At 53.1% G+C, this 9,845-nt stretch overlaps 1 protein-coding gene across 2 annotated transcripts in view; it reads right to left on the bottom strand.

The window, feature by feature from the left end:
* The window catches only part of SLC29A4 (solute carrier family 29 member 4), a 28,304-nt gene extending 22,295 nt beyond the window's left edge, over positions 1-6,009 (bottom strand). The window contains exon 1 of one of the 2 annotated variants that reach the window (XM_032259612.1): positions 5,932-6,009. The gene's annotated coding sequence lies outside the window, so the exon portion shown is untranslated. The remainder of the gene's footprint in view (positions 1-5,931) is intronic. The other variant, XM_032259615.1, reaches the window with a different exon arrangement.
* Between the last annotated feature and the right edge of the window lie 3,836 nt (positions 6,010-9,845).

Below are 9,845 nucleotides of genomic sequence, written 5' to 3'. Positions count from 1 at the left end.
CCCCATTAAGCCCCTCTTTTCCATCGACTCACCTGTAGCCTCAGCTCGTTCTCCCCCATCAGCACCTCCAGGAAGCCCCCAGGGTTTCTTCTGCCCTAATAGGGTCAGTACCTTTGTTCCAGGCCTTGCCCATCCCTTCTAAAGGACACTGGGAGGGGGAGATCCCCTGACAGTAGAGACCTGCTTTCGTTTCCTCTGAATCCTCAGTGCTCAGTGACGCATACAGAGGCTGACATACAGCAGGAGCCAAATAATTGCATGAAGGGTGGACTGCATTGGGAGCTGAATAAGGAAGTGTTGAGTGAAGTGACATGAGACGGGTGGGGGGGCGACTGATGCACTCTCAGGACGGGCAGGCTTCTCCTTCCTCTGTTGCTGTTTGGGCAGGGGGTGCCGTTGCAGGGGAGGCCCGGTCACTTGTTGCAACTAATCTTACGGTTCATGACAGCCACATTCGGTGACTCATGGCTGTAATCCCAGCACTTTGGGAGGCCAAGGTGGGTGAATCACCTGAGGTCAGGAGTTCGAGACCAGCCTGGCCAACATGGTGAAACCCCGTCCCTACTAAAAATACAAAAATTAGCCGGGCATGGTGGTAGGTGCTTGTAATCCCAGCTACTCAGAAGGCTGAGGCAGGAGAATCACTTGAACTAGAGAGGCGGAGGTTGCAGTGAGCTGAGATCACACCACTGCCCTCTAGCCTGGGTGACAGAGCAAAACCCCATCTTGAAAAAATAAAATAAAAATAAAGCTCATGAGCCCCAGTGCTTCCTGTACGTCTAGAGCTTTCAATGGGGATCCTTGCCTTGTTGTCCTGGATGTGGGGAGGTTTCCAGATAAGAATGATTTGCTGGGCCAGGTGCTGTGGCTCATGCCTATAATCCCAGCACTTTGGGAGGCCAAGGCGAGAGGATAGCTTGAGCCCATGAGTTCGAGACCAGCCTGGGCAACATAGCACGACTCCATCTCTACAAAAAAATGAAAAAGTAAGCCAGGCGTGGTGGCGCATGCCTGTAATCCCAGCTACTCAGGAGGCTGAAGTGGGAGGATTGTGTTAGCCTGGGAGGTGGAGGCTACAGTGAGCTCTGATAATGCCACTACACCCCAGCCTGGACCTTAGAGCAAAGCCCTGCCTCTAAAAATAAATAAGGAAATAAATAATACAAACACTATTACGTGCATGTGAGACATTTTCTAGATGCAGGGGACGCATCCAGGGTCCCTGCTCCCGTGGAGTTTCAGTTAAATGGTGGATGCTGGCAATAAACCAGTACAGTCATTTTGGAATCAATGTTTGGAAGACTAGACGGGGATGGAGCAGAGAACAGCATGTGTCTGGGGGGCAGGAGTGGGTGTTGGCATCCAGGTGGTCTGAGAAGGCGATGTCTGAGTTGAGGGCTTCGAATGATGGAAACGTTAGTGGTAAGGGTGTTTCCGGCGCAGGGGACAGCCAGTGCAAAGTTCTGAGTCTGGAAACAGCCCATTTAATTTAGGAACAGAAGGAAGGTCACTGCTGTGGGAATAGAGGCTCTGGGGTGACGGGAGGTGAGGCTGGAGAAGGCAAACACCCAAAGGGGGTCTTCTCGGCCGTGGGAGGAGTTGGAATCCCTGGAGCAATGATTTTTTTTTTTTTTTTTTTTTTTTCTTCTTTGTTTGAGACAGTCACGCTCTGTCACTCAGGCTAGAGTGCAATGGCGCGCTCTCAGCTCACTGCAACCTCTGCCTCTCCAGTTCAAGCGATTCTCCTGCCTCAGCCTCCCAAGTAGGTGGGATTACAGGCACCCACCACCATGCCCGGATAATTTTAATATTTTTAGTAGAGACGGGGTTTCTCCATGTTGGCCAGGCTGGTCTCAAACTCCTGACCTCAGGTGATCCACCTGCCTTGGCCTCCCAAAGTGCTGGGATTACAGATGTGAGTCACTGCGCCGGGCCACAAGGCTTTTTTTTTTTTTTTTTCCCCTCCATATCTCCCTGTTGCTGATTGGCTGGTGGGAGTGAAAATGGGACCAACCCTTTTGGAATGTAAATTGGCTTAAAAGACATTCTTACCTTTTCTTCCAGAAAAATCTGGCCGGAGGAAATGTTTCTAAATACAGGAAAGTTTTTATATACAAAGATGCTTGTCATAATAGCCAAACACTGCAAATAGTCCCCTTGGCCAAGATGAGTCCCTGATTTACTTTGCTCGCCACGGGGAACAGATGACATGATTGTTATATTTGAAAAACCCAAAGAAATCAGTGAAATAATGTGTAACCCTACAGAGAAAGCTGAAGTCACCACCAGGCTATGCGGTTAGGAAGATTTAGAATAATATGGAAAGCTGGCAGCGTGACAGTGTTCAGGATGCAGAAATGGCAAAGGGGAATACGAAGATGCTTTCCACTGTAGGCAAAAAAAAAAAAAAAAAAAAGGAAAAAACTGGGTAAAATGATTTTCTGGGAAACTATAAATAAGCAGAAAAGCTGTTATCAGAAGTGAAAGAAATCTAAATAGAACGATGACTGGAGAGGACGTGGAAAGAATCATTAGCGTTTCCACTTCCCCGGCGGGTGCGGTGGCCACACCTGCCATCCCAGCACTCTGGGAGGCCAAGGTGGGTGGGTCACTTTCAGCTCAGGAGTTCGAGACCAGCCTGGGCAACATGGCAAAACCCTGTCTCTACTAAAAATACAAAAATTAGCCCAGGCGTGGTGGCAGGCGCCTATAGTCCCAGCTACTTGGGAGGCTGAGGCAGGAGAATCGCTTGAACCCAGGAGGCAGAGGTTGCAGTGAGCCGAGAATGGGCCACTGCACTCCAGCCTCAGTGACAGAGGGAGACTCCATCTCAAAAAAAAAAAAAAAAAAAGGGCTGGGCCCGGTGGCTCACGCCTATAATCCCAGCACTTTGGGAGGCCAAGGCGGGCAGATCACTAGAGGTCAGGAGTTCGAGACCAGCCTGACCAACATGGCGAAACCCTGTATCTACTAAAAATATAAAAATTAGCTGGGCATGGTGGCGTGCACCTGTAATCTCTGCTACTCCAGAGGCTGAGGCAGGAGAATCACTTGAACCCAGGAGGCAGGGGTTGCAGTGAGCTGAGATCACACCTCTTCACTCCAGCCTGGATGACAGAGCAAGACTCTGTCTCAAAAATAAATAAATAAAGAGAGCCCAGTGTTGTGTACCCTCACCCAGCCCCTGCTGCCTGCCACAGCTCCAGCCGGGCTGTTCCAGACTGTGACAGCTGTGCCATCTGCTTCTGGCAGAGATCAAACCTAATTTGTTCCCATCTTATTAACTTAAAGCCCATTAGAATCTTTCCCGTCAATCCATACACCCAGTGGAGATCAGACAGAGACAGGGTGAGGGGCCTTGCTCGGGACACGGTTCTCCAGAGGGAGGGGGGGCTGGCTGGGTTTTCGGGGTACAAGGGCCTCCCACCTCCTCGGTCTCCATGGATGCAGGGAGTGGCGTTCATGGACGTCAGCTCCTCTTATTCGCACAGGGAGCCGGGTATCCAGTGAGCCCCCTTTTGCAGACCAGGGAGCCAGCTGGTGGGTGGTGAGGCGGGGGTCCCCCTGGGGAAGCGTGGGACTGATAGCATGCCACTAGTCATCATCATGGTGACACATTACTGCATTTCTGCTCACAGCAACTCCAAGACAGGGGTAGGACTGGGCCACCTTAGGGTGGGCCGAGAGACCAAGGCTTGCAAGCCTGACCGTGGACAGAAACTCCTCATGCAAACTCCCTGAGCCCCAGGACCAGGGTCACCAGGCCGTTCAGCATCAGCCCCACGTCTGCCTTGGCCAGGACAGGACATTGCCTGCTTCCCCTGCATTCAGGCATGATGGAGTCAAACTCACAAGGGAAAATGAGACCCATGGCCAGGAGCAGCGGCTCATGCCTGTAATCACAGCACTTTGGGAAGCCGAGGTGGGCGGATCACCTGAGGTCAGGAGTTTGAGATCAGCCTGGCCAACATGGCAAAACCCCATCTCTACTAAAAATACAAAAATTAGCCCATGGTGGTGCAGGCCTATAATCCCAGCTACGCAGGAGGCTGAGGCAGGAGAATCGCTTGAACATAGGCGGTGGAGGTTGCAGGGAGCCGAGATCCCACCACTGCACTTCAGCCTGGCAACAGAGCGAGACTCTGTCTCCAGAAAAAAGAAGAAAATGAGACCCAATCTGGGCCAAACAAGCAAATTCAATCAACAAATGAAGCCCCATGATCCTCTCTGGAGAGGGCGAGGCGGCCTGTGTGTGCTGAACCTCGGGCTCTGCAGGACAGGGAGGGGTTGGCGCTCACCACACCAGCTACGCACCAGGCTGTGAGCCAAGAGTGTCCTCTGCTCAGAACCTCACAGTGACTCCGGGAGGGCAGACATCACAGACCGGAAGCCCAGGCTCAGAGCAGTAGAGGAGCTCATCAAAGTCACACAGCATGGCCAGGCAGATCCGGGTTCCTCCCCAGGCCAGGTCCCGTTGGCCCTGCCCAGTTAAGCTGCCCCACTAGACGCCCCCGCTCTCACTCCAGACCCCCGTGCTGAAGACCAGACAGCCTCGCCCCACGCCAGGCTTCTGGGACTGGGGCCCTAAGCCACAGTGGGCCTCCTGGAGCTCCATCCCCCAGGAGCTCCATCCCCCAGGATGCCCCAGGCCAGACAGGTGTGGTAAAGCCTTCCCCGGGCTGCAGACAGCAGCTGGAGGCAGGTCTAGGACAAGAGGAGCTGCCTGGCCCAGCTCCAGGAGCTGTCAGCTGGAAGGAGCACTTCATTACCCACTGGGCTGCTGTGAACGAGGTTGTGGGGAAGGGAGACCCAAGGGACCCAGGATCTGCCTGGAATCCCCCTTCCAGCCACCTCCAAACCCCTCCATGCAGCTGTGCACCCCAGACCTGGCACGGGCCCATGAGGTGCCTCCCTACCCATCCCCACCCTGGAAGCACCAGCCATACCCAATCATACCCATGCATCCGTAAGGTGTAAGGGCTAGTGTTGCCTCCTCCAGGAAGCCTTCCCTGACTGCTGTATGGTAGGAGTAACTCTGAGCACTCTGAGCACACATCCTCTCATGGAATCCTTCCTGTGACCTCTGTGGGAGGCTCAAGGGAATGAGGCCCACAGAGGTGAAGGCAGCTGCCCAAGGCCACCCAGTGCAGAAGGCTTGAAACAGCTGCTTTCTGGGCCTCTCGACAGGGCTCGGTACCGAGGAGGACCCGTTAGTGTTGTTGAAAGAATTCTGTCAAAAGGGCTGGTTGAGGCCGGACGCAGTGGCTCACGCCTTTAATCCCAGCACTTTGGGAGGCCAAATCAGGTGGATCGCGAGGTCAGGAGATGGAGACATCCTGGCCAACACAGTGAAACCCCGTCTCTACTAAAAATAAAAAAAATAGTTGGGTGTGGTGGTTTGCGCCTTTAATCCCAGCTACTCGGGAGGCTGAGGCAGGAGAATGGCTTGATCCAGGGAGCTGGAGTTTGTGGTGAGCCGAGATCATGCCACTGCACTTTAGCCCGGGGGGGCAGAGCAAGACTCAGCCTCAAAAAACAAACACAAAAACCAAAACGGGCTGGTTGAAGGATCTACTGTTGGGAACGGAGGGGCAGGGATGCTGTCCAGGGTGCGGCCCCCTCCCTGCTGACCCCAGATGAAGGCAGGAAGGGTGGTTAGACTCCTACAGATTCATCCAGTCCCTGGGTGCCTACGTAATAGCTCTTGTCTTACGCCGTTGACATTAACGTGCCCATTTCACAGATAAGAAAACTGATGCCAGAGGGCCTAAGGCTGGTGCAAGTTTCCCAGCTGGGCTCCAAGGGAGCGCAGGGCCAAGACCTGAACCCAGGCCTTCCCACTGTCCTTCCCACTATCCTTCCCATGACCCCCTGGTCGGCCAAGGATCCTGGCCTTACCTGGGCCCCACCTGGGCCTTACGTGGTTCTTACCTGGGACTTTCCTGCGCTCCTTCTAAGCCCTCTCCCCGTGGCTTCGGCGTCTGCCCGGCAGACACGCTACCCAGAGGAGCCTTTGTACTCTCTATTTACAAGAGGAGGCTGTGAGCAAATTAGCAGGGTAACCAGGGAAAATGTTTGGCATCCGTGGGTGGGAATTGGAGCCATCTGTTCTCAAGTGCTGAGAAAACACAGGAGCGCTCCTTAGAGCCTCAGTGCCCGGCAGAGCTCAGGGAAGTGGGACCAGGCACCTGCAGGCTGTGCATCCTGGGGCAGGGCGCTCACCCTCTCTGGGCCTCAATGTCTGGATCCGTAAAACCTGCGGGACTTTCCAGCTGCACGAGCCCAGGACGCTCCCTGCCTCCCTCCCCCTCCCACCTCTCGGCTCCTGGGCTCCCCACATCCTTTCTGCGCCCCTACCCTGAGACCAGACCCTTCCCGGGGAGGAATGCTGCCTGCCTCCACTGTGACAGCACCAGCCTGTCCAGCACCGGCCTTGGGGATTTATTTACCATCGGACTCATTTGTTCCCAAGCTGAAAATAGCTTTATTGTTCCGTCTAAAAATAAAGATAATATTTCACCAATCCAGAAATGTATGCTGTAGAAAAGATAACCGAGAGAGAGAGCACCTCCTCACCCACGCCAGGCACCTGTCCCCGAGAGCAGCGGCCCAGGCTCTGCCAAGCAGCTGGTCACATGGTGGGCCATGGACAGGGTGGGATCCTTGACTGGGGTATCTCAGAGACAGAGAGATAGACAGGGGCAGCGGAGGCCGGGTGCAGTGGCTCATGCCCGTAATCCCAGTACTTTGGGAGGCCAAGGTGGGCAGATCACCTGAGGTCAGGAGTTCAAGACCAGCCTGGCCAACATAGTGAAACCCCATCTCTACTAAAAATACAAAAATTAGCTGGGCACCATGGCTCACGCCTGTAATTCCAGCATTTTGGGAGGCTGAGGCAGGCGGATCACCTGAGGTCAGGAGTTCAAGACCAGCCTGGCCAACATGGTGAAACCCTGTCTCTACTAAAAATATGAAAATTAGCTGGGTGTGGTGATGCGTGCCTATAGTTCCAGCTACTTGGGAGGCTGGGGCAGAAGAATCATTTGAACCTGGGAGGCAGAGGTTGCAGTGGGCCAAGATTGTGCCACTGCTCTCCAGCCTGGGTGATAGAACAAGAACCTGTCTCAAAAAAAAAAAAAAATACAAAAATACAAAAATTAGCCGGGTGTGGTGGTGGGAGCCTATAATCCCAACTACTCGGGAGGCTGAGGCTGGAGAATCGCTTGAACCTGGGAGGTGTAGGTTACAGTGAGCTGAGATCGCGCCATTACACTCCAGCCTGGGTGACAGAGTGAGACTCTGTCTCAAAAAAAAAAAAAAAAAAGAGAGATAGATGGCAGGGAGGGAGAAAGAGGGAGGAGATGGGGTAAGAGAGAGAAGGAAAGACAGAGAGAGAGGGAGAGAGAGAGAGGAGGGGGAAAAGGAGAGGGAGACAGGGAGAGAGAGAGAGGATTACTCAGCTCCACCTGAGACCCTTCAGCTCCAGGTTCCCTGGAGGCTAGGCCTCAGGGGTGGCTCCTTGGGGACAGGTGCCCTTTCCCCCACCTCGCCCTTCTCCCTGGTCAGGACAGAAGAAAGGTTTTGAGTCTGAGTCCTACCGCCTACAAGCGCCTTTGTCTTACCGAGCCTCAGTGGCCTCAGGTGTAACGCGGGGTGACCGCGGTAACCATGGCACAGGGTTACTGTGAGGTCACATGTGACAGTCCCTGAGCCTGGGCTGGCACTGAGTTGGTGCCCAGTGGCCATTTGCCGTGGTCAATAAGATCAACAAAACGCCCTGGGGTATCTGGCTGCTCGGTGGAAATTGACCCATGTGGGGCCTTTGCCGGCTGTGTGGGACCTCTTGGTGAGGCTGGGCCACATCACCTTGGCCGCCCGAGAATGGGCATGGACGTGGGCTACTTCGCTGGAGGGAACAGCTCTGTGCTGTCCTAAACTGCTCCCAGCAGCTTCCAAGAGCCGATTAGCATGTTTTCAGGAGATACTGCGAGAAAGTGGTTAAACTCAGCCATTGTTAAAATGAAATGAAATAAACATACAAAGGTAATACAAACTCAAAACTCGTCACTGTCTAATTATTTGCCCACGGTCTGGATTCCCCAGGTTATCTGAGTCCTTGGTACCCTGTAGGGTGGAAACACCAAATGACAGTGTGCCGTGCGACCGCGTTCGCTCTCCCACCTTGAAATCAACCATGGACCAGCGTCGCGGCTCACACCTGTGATCCCAGAGCCTCAGGAAGCCCAGGCGGGAGGATCGCTTGAACCCAAGAGTTTGAATCCAGCCTGGGCAACATGGTGAAACCCCATCTCTACAAAAAACACGAAAGTTAGCCTGGCATAGTGACGCACACCTATAGTCCCAGCTACTTGGGAGGCTGGAGTGGGAGGATTGCTTGAGCCTGGGAGGCAGAGGTTGCAGTGAGCCAAGATTGTACCACTGCACTCCAGCCTGGATGATAAAAGCAAGACCCTGTCTCAAATTAAAAAGAAAAGAAGGGAAGGAAGGAAGGGAGGGAGGGAGGGAGGGAAGGGAAGGAAACAGGAGCTGGGTGTCTGCCTCTAGTTCCAACTACTGAGGTGGAAGCCCAGGTAAGAGGATTGCTTGAGCTCAGGAGTCTGAATCCAGCCTGGGCAACATAGCAAGATCCTGTCTCTTAAACAATTAAAAAAAAACCCAGAAAAGTATGAGACAGAATGTATTTGTCTGGCAATTTTTCTGCTTGATTTGTAACTCTTTTTTTCTTTCTTTTCTTTTTTTAGTTATTTTTGATTTGTAGCTCTTAACTACAGTGTGTGAACCTTTCATCATTTGGTCCTCATCCCAGGCCTTGTATATTTAGGGGTGGGCCTAACTTCAAGTTCCAGACTCTAAATCTTCTTTTTAGAGAAAAGCTCTTGCTCTGTTGCCCTGGCTGGGCTGCTGTGGCGCAATCACAGCTCACTGCAGCCTCGAACTCACGGGCTCAAGTGATTTTCCTGCTTCAGCCTCCCCGAGTAGCTGGGACTACAAGCACATGCCACCATGCCTGTAGTCCCCGTTACACAATTTTAAAATTTCTTTGTAGAGATAGGGTCTCGCTATGTTGCCCAGCCCAGTCTTAAACTCCTGAGCTCAAGTGATCCTCCCTCCTCAGCCTCCCAAAGTGCTGGGATTACAGGTAAGAGCCACTGCGCCCAGCCTCAGACTATATATCTTTGTTCAGCTGCTTTGTCTTCTATATACACCAGTCCCCTTGGAAACCTTCCTGGGCTATCTGAACACCGCTGTGGTTCTTATAATTATGGGCTGTGAGCCCGATGAGGTGGTGGAAGGGTCCCAAGGTCAAGGCTCCTTGAAGCGGGCTGGTCCCAGCTCACTAAGACCACGGGTCGGTGAGAGGCGGCTGGTTTTTCCCTGAAGGAGCTTATCTTGGCTGAATTCTCCTAATCCTCTTGCAGGATTAAGGAAACTCAACACACGTCCCGTTGATAATGCCCTTTTAAGGATTTAATAAGCTTTGGGCCTTCCAAGAGAAAGCCTTGGATGAGGAATTTGAAGAACTTGCTTCAGCTGCAGACTCTGCTTCTCACTCACTGGGTGACCTTGATCTGTGGCTCCGTTTCTCCACCTGCAAAGAAAAGGGGTAAATGTTGTGGCCTGTGGTCCCTGCTCAGTGGCGGTCCTAGGGGAAGGCTCTGGTGGCTATAGTGTGGATTGGTTTGGAAAGCATCTACCCCACCTACCCTGGGGGGAGGTAGGGCTGTGAGTCCCAAGCATCACCCAGGCCACATGGGACAGCATCCATTGGAACACAGAAATTGATCAGGGAAGGGCATATGGCTGGAGCCTGGCCCATCAGAGCC

Source organism: Sapajus apella, unplaced genomic scaffold (genome assembly GCF_009761245.1).
Source record: "Sapajus apella isolate SASKATOON/1434 unplaced genomic scaffold, GSC_monkey_1.0 scaffold110, whole genome shotgun sequence".
Taxonomy (NCBI): Eukaryota; Metazoa; Chordata; class Mammalia; order Primates; family Cebidae; genus Sapajus; species Sapajus apella.
Note: the sequence above shows the minus strand (reverse complement) of the source record. Positions and strands in the feature narration are given on the sequence as shown.